Here is a 15,256-nt window from a genome sequence, read left to right on the forward strand (position 1 = left end):
AGAGAAGAGAAGAGAAGAGAAGAGAAGAGAAGAGAAGAGAAGAGAAGAGAAGAGAAGAGAAGAGAAGAGTCATGAAGTAAAGAGAAACACTTGCTGAGAAGAGGAAAAGGATCAGTGGGAATGGGAGAAGGATAATGAGAGAGATTGAGATACAGTGTGAAAATGTACATGTATAAAAACGAAATAATGAAACCTATTGCTGTGTATAATTAATACATGTAATTTCTTAGTCATTTTTAGTTCTTCTCTTGAGAACTTTCTGTTCAGATCCTTCAATTCTCTATATTAACCCTGTTTGTGTTTAAATGGCAAAGAATCTCTCCCATTCTGTGGGTTTACTCTTTACTCAATGGTTTTTTTAGCTGTGAAGAAGCCTTTTAGTTTCATGAGGCCTCACTTGTCAATTGTTGGCCTCGATTCTTGGGGAAATGGAGTCCTATCAGGAAGTTCTTTCTTACGCCTATATCACAAAGGGTACTGCCTATGTTTCCTTCTAAGAGTTTCAGTGTTTCAGGTTTCATGTTTAGGTCTTTGATCCACTTGGAATTAGTTTTTGTGTGAGGTGAGAGATACAGGTCTAATTTCATTCTTTTGTATGTGGACATCCAGTTTCCCCAGAACAATTTATAGAAGGGTATTTCTTTTCTCCAGTTTGTTTTTGGCATATTTGGCAAATATCATTTGGCTAAAATTGTGTATGTCCATGTTTGGGTCCTTGATTTTTTTCCATTGATCTACACATCTATTTTAGTAACAATGCTATATCGCTTTTATTACTATGGCTCTGTAATAAATCTTAAGACATGGAATTGTAATCTCTTCAGTATTGTTCTTTTTGTTCAGAATTGTTTTGGACCTCCAAGGGTATTTTGTGGGAAATGATGCAATGATATTATAATCGCAAAAGTATTTTTAAAGAGAAAGGTATCTAATCAATACATGAGCAAATGAACTGAACAAATTTCTTAAGAAAGGTAAATGGACAGTAAACACTTGAGAATTTTTAAACACCTTTAGACAAAGGAAAAAATCTAAATTAAAACTTAGTCATAATGGCTACCAAGAGTACATATGATAATAAATGGTAATGAAGATTTAGCAAAAGGTGACTCTTATTCACTGCTGGTGGGAATGTAAGCTGGCATGTCCTTGAAACACAAAGAACAGAACTACCATATGACCCAATTGTACAAATCTTGAGTATACACTCAGTATGACAGAGATCCCTGAATATACATGCTTATTTCCACGCTATTCACAATAGCATGATATGAAACTAGTCTTTATGTTTATCAACAGAGTAGTGACTAAAAATGTGACACACAAAATAGTTTTATTAAGTCTAAAGAGAAATGAAATGATGTAATTTGAAGGAAAATGGAAAGAATTGGAGATCACCATGTAATTAAAATAAATAAGCCACATTCAGAAAGACAAATTTAACATGTAGGACCTAAATTTAAGTGTGTGTGTGTGTGTGTGTGTGTGTGTGTGTGTAGAGATGAAACTATGAAGGATGAAGGGAGAGCTCTAATGGGGGGCTAGCAGAATGTAACAAGAGAATAATGGGAAGAAAAAACTCATATGAGGAGTCTAAGTTAACAATGCATATGTGTACATCTTTATGTTAGGAAAGAAGAAGGGGGTAGTATTTTATGGGAAGATAGCCAGAATGAGGAAAAAAAGAAGATAGCAGAGGGATGTGAGGAATGAGCAAAGTATCAGTATATATTTTTAAAAGGACATAGCAAGATAGCATATAAAAAAGAATACACTGTCATCACCAGCTCTGGTATATATGGTAACATATGGTATAATAAGTCTAGAAGTATAGGTCTTGTCATTCCTAAACCTGCCTACACCAAGGCTCCAGAAATTCTTCAATTAAAGATCATTTTTTTTTCCTACTGTCCTATTAGTTTTTGTTTGAGGTTTCTGCTCATAGACTTGTATTTGATAAACCATGATTCCTTTACAAGATTTTATGTGTCTATCCCTCCAAATTAAGGGCCAGTGTTTTGTCCCATGATCTTGTTACTGGCCTAACAAAAATTCAAGATATTCTCGAGACACTTTTGTTTCTCAATCTGACAATCAAACTACTCAAACAGTGGCTCCTAAAGAAATAGGAATTGCCCTAAGAATCTTATGTTGGTAGAAGGAAATGCACCAGTCCAATGGAAAATGTGTCTCCCAGGAAGAGATTTCACAGAGATTTAACAACTTGTCAGATCACTTTATAGAATGAGACTGGAGCCCAGACAATAAAGGGGAAATGGCAGGTAGGGCCATACCTTGTCCGGAACAGCTCAAATATGAATATATCTGGCCCTCTATTTAGTCTTTAATCTCATTTCAAGACCTCAAGATGGATTTCAAGAAGAATTTAATGGATCTCTTTGTCAATCTTCCCAATGTAACCACACTGAATAAATAGCCTTTCTCTATTTCCCACTAACTGGCTTATTGAGGATGGGTAATAAAATTTGTCCTGGAGCACAGAATGTGACTCTCCAAGTTTGATGTCAAACTCAGTTCTTTAATGGATTTAAGTAAAGTTGTTAATTTTGTTTGCTTACCTCTTTTCTTCTTATATACACCGGAATGACAATTTCCAGGATTTTCCCATGCTAAATTACAAACAGGAAAGCCTTTTAAGTTTTTTACAATTCCTTTGAGGCCTCATAGATTATATAGAATGTTTTGATAACAAATCGAGTAGAGACTTTTGCTGTTATCTTTCTGTTATAAATGTCTAGTTTTACGACTTGTGGTGAGAATGTCCAATCTGCATGACTATCATTCCTTTAAAGTTGTTGGGACTTGTTTTAGGGATAAGGATATAGTTTTCTTTGGCATGCTATATCAGAGCTTGAAAACATGTATTCTGCTGTTGTTGGAGACATATACCAGATTTTGTTGGCTAGAGAGTTCTCCCCATTTCTATATTCTAAATTTTCTATTATTTTTGTGAGTTGCTGAAATATGAATATTAAAGTTTTTAACTATAATTATGTGTCTATTCCTCATTTCACTTCTATCAGGGTTTGTTTTTATGTATTGTTGGTTTTGTATTCATTTTGGGTCATAATGTCTATTTCTTTCTCTGGTTAGTTTTTTCATACTATGTTTTATTATTTTCATCCTCCTGACTAGGCCTCCTGAATGCTGGTTAAAAATGTTCATTCTGTCTTTCAGCCTTTTTTTGTGTGTGTGGTTTTTAAAAGACACAGTATTTCTCTGTGTTCCTGGCTATCATGGAACTTGCTCTGTAGACCAGGCTCAAACTTAAAGAGCTATCTGCCTCTGCCTCCTTAGTGCTCAGAGTAAAGGCGTGCACCATCTTGTCATTCCATGTTTTGACATAGATAAGATCTTAATGTGTAGCCCAGCCTGGTCTCTCTCTCTCTCTCTCTCTCTCTCTCTCTCTCTCTCTCTCTCTCTCATTTATTTAGTATTTGAGCCTAGATTTCACTATCTACCCTAGTTGGCCTAGAACCTGCTATATAATTCAGGTTCTGGTATGAAAGTAATCGTGAGTCTCCTGTCTCTGCCTAATGAGTGTTAGAATCACATGTGCTATCAAATCTGGCTTTTTATTTCTCTTTACTGCCAATCTACCTATGCTGATGCTGAATGTCAAATGAGTTATTTATATTCAATATATGGTAAGTTTTGCTTTAACAGTCTCTGTTGTTCTCTTGTATATTAAAATATTTTAATCTAGATACTATTTATGCTGAATCTCATTCTGTCTTCATAAACATTACCTGATACGATATTTTTTTAGTATTATGTACTTGCATTATTTTTGTAGAGGTTACAAACAATATTAAGACATGCCTACACTTAGTATGATATGTAACTAATCACAGATAATCAGTATTAATGTTTTACCATTCTTTAAAATATAGAAACATGACGTCAGTTTAGATTTCTTTACCTCCTTTAGATAACATTGTCTTAGTTATCAGATGGTATTACTACAAACAATACCCCCAAACTTAGGTTTGGAGGCCCAAAGACTTAGACTGCCCCACCTAGGGATCCATCCCAACTGCAGACACCAAACCAAGATGCTATTGTTGATGCCACGAAGCACTTGCTGACAGGAGTCTAGTATAGTTGTCCCCTGAGAGGCTCTGCCAGAGCCTGACCAATACAGATGCAGGTGCTCATAGCCAACCATTGGACTGAGCATGGGGACACCATGGAGGAGTTGGGGCAAGGACTGAAGGAGCTGAAGGGGTTTACAACCCCATAGGAAGAATAGCAACATCAACCAAACAGATCCCCCAAAGCTCCCAAGGACTAAACCACCAACCAAGGAATACACATGAAAGACCCATGGCTCCAGCTGAATATGTAGCAGAGGATGGCCTTATCTGCCATCAATGGGAGGGGAGCTCCTTGTTCCCGTGAAGGCTCAATGACCCAGCATAGGGGGATGTTACTGCACTGAGGCTGGAGGGGGTGGGAAGGTGGGGGAGCACCCTCACAGAAGCAGGGGGATGGAGAGGGGATAGGGGGATTAACAGGGAGGGGGGATAATATTTGAAATGTAAATAAATAAAATAACCAATTTAAAAAAGAAGAAACCTTGAAAGTCCCCAAATCTTATCACATATGCTGGAGTCAAGAGGTTTCAATTCTGGCAGTCTGACTTATGACGTATCCTGTAGTTTCTATTAACAAAAGGCAGTGTCTGGGCCATCCTTCCCTACTCTCAGCCACAAAAATTGTTTCTTAGGTCCTGCAAGGTGCACTTCTGAGCCCTTGGATACTAAGCTGCAGGGTTTGGAGGCACCAACTTCTCAAAGTTTGCTGTTGTTTTGACGTAGAATCAAGTCTATTCTTTCATTTTCCTCCACCAACTCATTTCTTACATTGGGTGCAGAACCCTGGAAGGGCTTCCTGGTAGATACAGCCTGACCATGCCCCTTCCTTTGCCAGAGGCTTCTTTTCACTTTCCAGCTCTCATCTTTCCTGAACCTTCCAAGTGTCATCCTACTCTCCAAGCTCATTATGGCTGGACTGTCCTGCTACACAACCTAGAAACCTCAACCCATGTGGGACCATGACTACCAGCAGCCTTATTGCAACATGAGTGGAGAGAGTTTTTATCTATACTCATGGCCTTTGCTTTGTTCTACCATTTCTACCAAACTTCTAAGTCCAGCTCCCAAAATTTCTCTCACACATTTGATCTGACCAGTGAGCACTCTCCCTATCAAACATTTCCCCCTCTCTGCGTCTCTACACACACTTTCTCTTCTCCCACACCCACATATCCACAATTTACCCACTACTGACCTTATTCTCTCCTTCCAGCCCTGGAGCTCACCCTATATTCCTCAGGTCTGAACTGCTGTCCCATGGATCTCTTTTTCTTTGACACAAAAGATCCAACTGATACCTGAGAACTCTTCCCTCCCAAAGGACTACCTAAGTCCTGCCCAGAACAAGAAGATGATTCTGGACTGTAAGATTCCTGATTATTTCAAGTTATCCCAGGTATGCTACAGTAGTATTTTGTCTGTGTTATGGCACCAAATGGGAGGACTAGAGTAAAGACAGTGAAGGCAGAAACAGAATAATCATTACGTATAGGTTATGTTTATCCCATGCTGCTTAAACTCGATAAGAAGCTGGCTTGAGAGATGGGATTTGGCTCTTTGACTATATTGTCTCAATGTCCTCCAAAGTCCTTATCCTGGATCAAGCTTGGAGAAACAGAAACAACAAAACAGCCCAAGAAGTAAAGACATTGTGCTCATACGGACAGCTAATGGATGGACTATTTCCAGTGCTGCATAGTATTATTTTCTTATATAGAGATGTCCATAGTAAAACAACTCTAGTACAAGGATACAAAGGTGCAAAAATTGAGCTGCTGACACTCTTTCTCTGATCCTGGTAATTGTATTTTCTTCTTCTCTGTAACAAGAAAGATTTCCTTAGGTGAACCTCTTTCTAACACTAATGTTTATATATCATAGGAAGCAATTTAAAGTGTTTGGTGACGAGAGATCTGTGGATAGAAACTAAAACTACATTGTTAATCTAAGGCTTGGCTCCACAGTAATGTTACCTCACCCTAGTCAGGGTGTAACCTGATCCAAGTGCCAGGTGGTGGGACGTACCTGGAGACGGACTGATCTTTGGATCTTTCAAAACATCTGTATTTTTCACCCTTCCTTTGTCTCTTTCTAGAGAGAGTGGGAGCAGACACACAGAGAGAGACAGACAAAGAGACAGACAGACAGAGACAGACAGACAGACCCAGTATTGTTTTAAACTAAAAGTAAATAACTCTTATATTTCTTCCCTCTGCCTTGGACAGCTATTTGAGGGACACTTCACACTGATTCTAGCCATTCTAACAACTACATATAGACTCTGCTTCCTTGAGCTGAGACCATGGAATTCCTTGCCTTGTTCATTTGATATTTTGGTCTTACCTGCCTAGGCCATAAGTACCAACTCTTCATATACCCATATACCCATATACCCATATACTCATATACCCATATACCCATATACCCATATACCCATATACCCATATACCCATATAGCCATAGTAAAGCAAATAAAGTATCCTTTATTAAAGAAAAAGTATGTAATGGTCCACATTCATTCCGTGAAATGGTGAATCCCAGAGGGACTTGTGCTCTGTTGATAAATGGGTTCACTTTATCATGGAACTGAGCTCACCATGAGCAGAAAGCAATCATATGGCTTAATACCACCCTGGCTAATAACAAAATGTAAAGGATGAATGTCATATGGCATCAACACCATCTTCACTGGTGGAATCATATGGCATAAAACAAAATGGCAGCACCAAAAGACTTCCCCATTCCTCTGAGCCCTCAGAGGATCACTGTAACCATTTTTATATTAGGCTAAGAAGGTAACACCAGAGTTTCAAGTTGTTTTATTTTTGTCATTTTAAATGTTTTGTTTGTTCTAATTTTGATAATTTTTCCATGATACATTCATAGGTTTCTTCCAATCCCGATTGTCCTCTTTAAAATAAACAAATCAAACAAATAAAATCCCAAAGAAACAGAAAACCCCCAAAGTTATATTGAATGCTGATAGAGCTTGTTTTCTTATCTCATTTTTTCCTTTCTATTTCTTGTCTTTCTTTCTCTATTTCTTTTTCTTTCTTTCTTTCTTTCTTTCTTTTTTTTTTTATTTTTTTTTTTTTGGTTTTTCGAGACAGGGTTTCTCTGTGTAGCCCTGGCTGTCCTGGAACTCACTAGGTAGACCAGGCTAGCCTCGAACACAGAAGTCCGCCTGCCTCTGCGTCACAAGTGCTGGGATTAAAGGCATGCGCCACCACCGTCCGGCTTCCTTTCTATTTCATCAGGAACAATATGTAACTTCCTATCCTCCTTAACACCCCTCCTCCATATTTTTAGAGCTCATGTCAGGCCAAGGGCTTGTTATTAGCTAGCTGTCACTTGTTCAGGCTACTGCTCAGGATTCATTGTTGAGAGAAAAGATTATATTGATTTACATCACAGCTAACAGCAAGATCTTAAGCCATTATATAGCTTTAAAAATAAAGTTTTATTTTTTGACAACAGATACTTCTCACCTTGATTTGTCCTACAGATGAGGTTAAAAGAAAACCAGTATCTAGCACATGGAAAGCAGGGCATCTGTTCTGTGGTGCTTTGAATAAAAATGGCTCCCAGAGGCTCCTGTATTTGAATGGTTACTCATCAGGGTATGGCATTATTTAAGAGTTCTATAAGGATTAGGAGATGGGGCCTTGTTGGGTGGTCTTGCTGGAGGAAGTGTGTCACTGGGAGTGAGTCTTGAGGTTCAAAAGCCCATGCCAGGTCTACTACGTCTCTGTGTCTATCTCTGTTGTATCTGTCTGTCTCTGTCACTCTGTCTCTCTCATGTAGCTCTCACCTACTGCACCAATGCCTACCTGAATGCTGCCATGTCCCTCACCATGATGAGAATGAACTAAATGTTTGAGACTGTAATCAAGCCCCCAATTAAATGCTTTCATTAGAGTTGCCTTGGTCATGATGTCTCTTCACGGTAATAGAACAATGACTGAGACATGTTCTATCCTCTATTAAACAGCTGTTCCTTTAGGTGTGCCTTCCCAAAATGATCATAGCTGGACTTGTTAAATGTTATATTTCTTCACAGAAAGATGAACTAGACAGGGCTACCCTCAGCCAATTGTATACAATTAGGCCCTAATAACATGAGACCTCAAGACTTTATGGAGAATCTAGGGTGATAGACTAGGAAAGGCTAGAGCAAGGAAGATTTACCTATGTGGCTAAGAGAAAGCCACATATATACAGAAGGTGAAGAGTTTTCAGTGTGATTGCTTTTGAGTCATCAAAACTCCTGTCAGTAACCTCTCACCAATTCTTTGTAAGTAAGCCCAATAAACTCATTGGTTTCCCTGGGGGGAACTCTGATGAAATGGGAGTTTTAATAAATGGAAATGCTAGAAGAATATCAACATGGACTTTGTTTCAGTAAAGAACAGAGTTTATATAGAAAATTAAAATGTCTACATGTTTCCAGAATGGAAGACTAGATAGACTACACAAGTTATGAAAGCCTGAGTAAGATATTTAAGGTCCATAAAGGTTGACACTTAGAGATAATGTATATGATAGTAAAGTTTCTAAGGTCAATGATCAACAATTACAAGAACTAGATGAAATGTATGTCTAATAAAAGTTTATTTAAAGTGTCTAAAATACAATACAGTAGTTAAAAGTAGTTGATAGTTAAAAGTTAAAATATTATACAGTAGTTAAAAGTTTTAAAAGTACCAAACTGGTATAATTGATCTTCTAGATGTTCAATAACCTTAGTTGGAAGCTTATACTAATGTGATCAGAAGACTTTAAAGGGAGAATATCTCCTCCTTGCCCTCTAAGGTAAATTCTAACTAATGTCCATTCTAAGAAGAGGAGAGTCAAGACAGAAGAAAAAATTCTGGCATACATAGCCTTAAACACCCAGCAGAAAAGTATAACCAAAATAAAAATGATCAGTATATTTGTTTAACAGTACTCAAATACTATACCTAACCATATGAGATGTTATATGGAGAACTATTTCTCACAAAATAAGGCTTTTCATATATATTTTTTTCATGCATAGGCAAGACCTTGGATTAGCTCCACACTGCAGTATCTACCTACAGCAAAACACACACACATATACACACACCTATCTTCTTTTTTTTATTGGATGTTTTATTTACATTTCATATGTTGTCCCCTTACCCCATCCCCCTCCCACCCAGGAACCCCCTATCCCCTCACCCCTCCTCCTTCTTCTCTGCAGATATAACCCCTACCTACCTCCCCACTCCCACCTCCCCACCCTCAAATTCCCACCCCCTGGGGCATCCAGCCTTCATGAGGTCAAGGATCTCTTCTTCCACCTATGCCCAGCAGGGCCCTCCACTTTTACTTATTCAGCTGAATCCCTGGATCCCTCCCTAAGTGCTCCCAGGCTGGTGGTTTAGACCCTGGGAGCTGTGGTTGGTTGGTATTGTTGCTCTCCTGATGGGGCCACAAACCCTTTCAGCTCCAATGGCCTTCACTCTAACTCCTCCATTGGGAACCCCATTATCAGTTCAATGGCTAGTTGTGAGCATCTGCCTCTGAATATGTCAGACTCTTGCAGACCTCTGAGGAGACATCCATATCAGGCTCTTATCAGCATGCACTTCCTGACTTTTACATCAGTATCTACCTTTGGTGACTGCACATCACACCTATCTTCTTAAATGTTATTATTATGCCTTTCTACACTCTAATCACACATTTTTCTCAAACTGAAGGAGACTACTAGATACCCCATCATCAAACTCACAGGTTTGGGGAAATTATTCAAGGACTTATATCCTTGGGACATTTCTAGACAATCTCATAAAAAGGAACCAACAGGATTTCATTTCTCTCTTTTCAACTAGATGCTTATTTTAACTGACTTCCTTCACAAAGTTTCCAGGTACTCGTTCCTTATACAGGAGACTGACATAATAAACTGCTGATTACATGGTTACATAATCATTTAACAGGACTCTGGTACAGGACAAAACAAAATTAGTCTCACTAATACCTATGATAAAGGCTACTAAGTGTTCTTTAAGTGGTTTTCTCGCCTATTCTCATTCTCTAATAAGAGAAATACTATCCCAACTATTTTTAAAGTACTTTCTCAGTAAGAATTCTAATAGTACGAATAGTCTCAATGTTTGTATGTTACAGATGCTACCTTGCTTGCAAAGCATGTTCCAAGGATGCATACTGTCATTACATGGCTTCCTTATGTTCTGGATTTTTCCATCTGTTAAGTTTTATTATGGCCCCTAAGATGGACCCTCCTCTTAGGCACTCCAACTCCTGCCTCTTCTACACTGCCCCTTTTTCTAGCTATGAAGCAGTTAAAGTGTCTGTGCCCTGAAACTTCTAATACCAGTTAGGTTCAGATCAGCTTGACATCTTTCAGAATCAAATTGATTCATCTATTGCAATGAGTCTCTAAAATTGAAAATAGTTAGATCTCCTGACTAGTGAAAATGGAAGGATTTGTGCCCTTCTCCAGGTGTAATCTTGCTTCTACACCAGAAGACTCAACCTGGTTCAAGACAGAGTCCAAAGATGTAGGTACCAGACACCCCTCCCAAAAAAATGGGCTTTTGTTCTCTCTAATCCTGGCTCTTCACCTTAATCACTCCTTTCCTCCTTATTATCCTCATACATATATTTTTACACTGTCCTTTAAACTATTTATAAACGTTCCCCTTGGATGGAATCACAGCTATCATTAGATCCACTACATAGGATAAATTAAAAACAATGCTTCTCATAAAGTCACTCCAGACCAAAAAGCTTCTGAAAGAAGCCCCTTCTGCCAGCACAAAGTGGCTGGACAGAAAATAGTTCCTTATATCTCTTATATGTAAAGTTATGAAATAAAGGAAATCACCTACACTGAAACCAGGGCTATGAAACAGGCCAAAGGCTTTAAGAAGCCTGATGCCCAAGGAATTCTAGAAAACAAACAACCCCCGTAGTGCCTTGGAGTCTGAAGGTCACAGCAACAGTCACTATGACTTATCTCTCTGCAGTTTACACAAAAGGGGCAGTTTCTGAGCCAGTAGAAGTCAGTCCTATGGTGAGAGTTTTGGTTTCTTTAAAAATCACAGACACTAACTAACTAACTAACTAAGTCATCAAAGGTGAATAGAGAGAAGGAACTGGGTGGAAGACGGGGTGGGGAGGGAAACAGGGAGGAAGAGAGAATGGATATTGGCAGGGTGGGGGAAGGGGCTCATCTCCAGAACTCTAGACATTCCAGAGACCTGGGATGAGGGAGGCTCCAGGAAGTCTATGTGGGTGACTCTAGCTGAGACTCCTAGAAGTGAGGGATATGGAGCTTGAAATGGCCACCTCCTGTAGCCAGGCAGGACTCTCAGTGGAGGGATAAGGGTACCATCCCATGCACAAAAGATTTGACCCAAAGTGTGTCCTGCCTACAAGAAGTGCAGGGACAAAGATGGAGCAGAGACTGAGGGAATGTCCAACCAATAAGTGGCCCAACTTGAGACCCATCACATGGTCAAGCACCAATCCCTGACACTATTAATAATACTCTGTAATGTCTGCAGACAGGAGCCTAGCATAACTCTCCTCTGAGAGTCTTTTCCCAGAAGTTGGCTGAAACAGATGTAGACACCCACAGCCAAACATTGGACAGAGGTCAGGGAGTCTTATGGAAGAATTGGGGGAAGAAGTGAAGGCCCCGAGGGAATAGGAACCCCATAGGAAGACCAACACAGACAACTAACCTGAACCCTTGGGAGCTCTCAAAGGCTGAGCCACCAACCAAAGAGCATACACAAGCTAAACCTAGGCCCCCTGCACATATGTAGCAGATGAACAGCTAGGTCTTCATAAGGGTCCTGAACAATTGGAACAAGCAATGTTCCTGACTCTATTGCCTGAGTTCCCCTAACTGGGCTTGCTTTGTCTGGCATCAGTGGGAGAGGATATGCTTAATCCTGTAGTGACTTGATTTACCAGGGTGGATTGATACCCAGGAAGGGGCCTCCCCTTCTCAGAGAAGAAGAGGGGAATGGGGAGGGGCTGTATGAGGGGGGATGGGAGGAGGGACTGGGAGGAGGGGGGGCTGCAGTTGGGATGTAAAATGAATGAATGAATGAATGAATGAATGAATAAATAAATGGAGAAAAACATCATACAAATATTATAAGGATATGTTTTCATTTGAATCCCAGGTGTGAGATATGAGCCTGCTTCAGATTGTCCACAGCAGCTGCCTATGATTTATGTCATGCTATACTAAGGGGCATGATTTTGCCAGCTGTAGATAGTTTCTGTGATTGTGTTTGGAATTCTAGGAACTTTCAAAGGATATATAAATGCTAGCGCCCCAATAGATAAGTCGTTTCTTTGGTAGGTTACTGGTTGCTTGTTGGGTTGCTGTTTATTGTTATTGGTTGCTATTGGTTGTAGTTTGCTAAGTAGTTGTGTATAAAGAAGAAACTTCAAGAAGAAATTAGACCTCCTGATGGCAAAGATCAAACTTTCCCCAAGGAACTCAATGTACCTAATCAGCAGGAAGAAGTCTAATGATTATATTACTCACTTTCTGACCACTGACTTCATTCCTTTCCCTTCGATTCCTTTTTCTCTCTTATCTAGTGTAAGAGGGTTGAAAGGGTGGAAGAAAACTGATGGAGAAGGGTGGAAGAAAGAAGAACCCACAAAGTATCCAAAGTCTGGCTACAGAGTCCCTCCACAACCCTACTCTCCTCTATAAAAACTGATTCTCAAGCCCTGTGTAATATATTCTTCTGTATCCTTGGATACTAAGCCAAACATTTGGACCTGCTAGCCTCTCAGGTCATGCCTGCTCTCGCCATTTTGAGGTTGAACTGAGTCTGTTCTTACATTTTCCCATGATGATTTTCTTGCAGTTTCTGTTTCAGTTATCAAATAAGGTTTATAAAACCACATTTATTAGCTGTAGTCCCAGTGAACATTTAATTTTTAGATTCCTTACTGATGCAATTTTTTCCAATTTGTTTATGTGCTACTAGAGAAATTCTTGCCTGTTTTCTTTGTGCTGCTTTTTAGGGATGGGAGAGCTTTCCGTATTTCCACTGTGTCTTAGCTAGGACTGGGATTGAAGGTACTAATGAATAAAAAGGTTTCCCTACCCTTTCTCTTGATTTTTCAGGCTGTGGAGGTGGAGAGAACTTCTTGGATCACTGATTGTTGTGGCTTTCTGGCTAACTAGGCAATCCTAGGTGGCAAAGGTTAGAGATAAATGTCCTTAATTTGGTTGTTGTGGAGATTGGAGTGTTAAATGTTCACCATACTCTACATGTATAAGCCAAGTAAATCCTTTCTTCCTGAACTTACCTTTGGTTCCAGATTTTAATCAAAGCAGCAGAAACAAAACTAGAAGACTTAAATCCAAGGCCTACTCACAACTGTAAGCATAACCCCAACCCTAACCCTTAAACTAGTCCTATCCCTAGTGTTAAGATTAACCCTATCCCATGCTGACACTATAGTTCAAACTCTAGATAAAATATTTATCCTAGTCCAAGCTTCAACTATAACCCTAACCCTAATACCAGTCCAATTCCAAATGTAACCCCAAACCTACAATTAGCCAAGCTCTAGCCCTAGCACTGTCTTGAAAACAATATCTAACCTTCCTCAATCCTAATCTCAAATTTAGACCTAATCTTAAGGATAGTTTCAAATCTAAATTTAACCTTACAACCATCCTAGTTTAATTCTAAGCAAAACCCAAAGAACTACCACTATCTTTATCTCTAACTCTAACCTTAGTCTTAACCAGAACTTTAGCCTATACCCTATTCTTGTCCTAGAATTAACCCGGTTCAAAGTCACAGTCCTCTTAACCCTAACCCTAACCCTAACCCTTTTCATACCCCTAACATATACCTATTCTTAACCTTAACCTAGCGACATTAAACATTAAAGTTAATCTTATCCTAGACTTATTTCTTACCCTAACCCTGGCCATAGCTCAAACCTGATTCTAACCCAAAACTCTATCACTAATCTTAATCCCATCTCTAACTTTAACCCTAATCCTAATCATAGGCCTAAACTTCAGCTTGGGTTATACACCAAGACTGTGTTTGTCTCAAACAAACAGACAAACCCAAAAATTACCTCCCAGAATAGATGAAAATATTTATATATCTTTATAGGCAAAATTAATCCTAATCTTAAATATTACCATGAAACTAACTCTAGCCCTATCCTTATTCTAAACCTAGATCTATCCTTAGTCCTAGCTCAAAGCCTAACCCTTGCCTATAGTCCTAGACAACTATAAAATTAGCCCTAACATGAACCTTATTCCTTGCTCCAACTTTTGCCTTAGACCTAACCGTAGCCACAGCCATAATAATAACGCTAAATACAATATAGAATTAGACCAAATCCTAGGCCTAATGTTAATTGTAGCATTAGCCTTAGATGCAATTACAGCACACCAAAACTCTAGCCATAGCCTAAAACATAACCCAAAGTCTTTCTTAAAAGATTTTTATTTTATGTGTGTAAGTGTTCTGTCTGCCTAAAGAGGATGTCCAATGCCCTAAAACTGAAGTTATAGAAGGTTGTAACCTGTCATGTGGGTATATGGGTATATAGGTCCTCTGAAAGAGCAGCAATTGCTCTTAATTGCTGAGCCATTTTTCTAGCTCCCTTGAGGAAACTTTTAACCTAGCCCTATTCCTAGTAATAGTCTGAATCTCAGAACAATCATAGCCTTAAACTTGCCATATCCATATCCCTAAATGCTCAACCTAGTTCTATTTCTAGAACTGATCCAAATCCTAGTCATAGACATAGCCCTAACCCTAAACCAAGAGCAAGCACTAACCATACCTCCAAATCCCAATTGTTACTATAAACAAAACCTCAGCCCTAGTCATATGTTAGCCATAGCTATAGCATGAACCCTAACACTAACACTACACACAATCCTAGAACCCTATTCTTGGTCATCAAAGCCCTAAGCTCAACCCTATCCCCAATTCTAACCAGAAACCTAACCCAGGACTAACACTAGAATTAGTTTTATCCTAACCTTAACCAAAATCTTGAGTTTAATCCTATCTATTGTGCTGGTTGGCTTTTGCCAACTTGACACATATCTGGGGAAGAGGGAATCA

The 15,256-nt window shown here is 39.1% G+C and overlaps 1 protein-coding gene across 2 annotated transcripts in view; it reads right to left on the bottom strand.

Annotated features, from left to right (window-relative positions):
- The window catches only part of Asb12 (ankyrin repeat and SOCS box containing 12), a 25,183-nt gene extending 11,852 nt beyond the window's left edge, over positions 1-13,331 (bottom strand). The window contains exon 1 of one of the 2 annotated variants that reach the window (XM_028774374.1): positions 13,253-13,318. The gene's annotated coding sequence lies outside the window, so the exon portion shown is untranslated. Of the gene's footprint in view, positions 1-13,144 lie in introns of both variants that reach the window. The other variant, XM_028774373.1, reaches the window with a different exon arrangement.
- Positions 13,332-15,256: the final 1,925 nt, after the last annotated feature.

This window comes from Grammomys surdaster, unplaced genomic scaffold (assembly GCF_004785775.1).
Source record: "Grammomys surdaster isolate TR1022 unplaced genomic scaffold, NIH_TR_1.0 240, whole genome shotgun sequence".
In the NCBI taxonomy this organism is placed as follows: Eukaryota; Metazoa; Chordata; class Mammalia; order Rodentia; family Muridae; genus Grammomys; species Grammomys surdaster.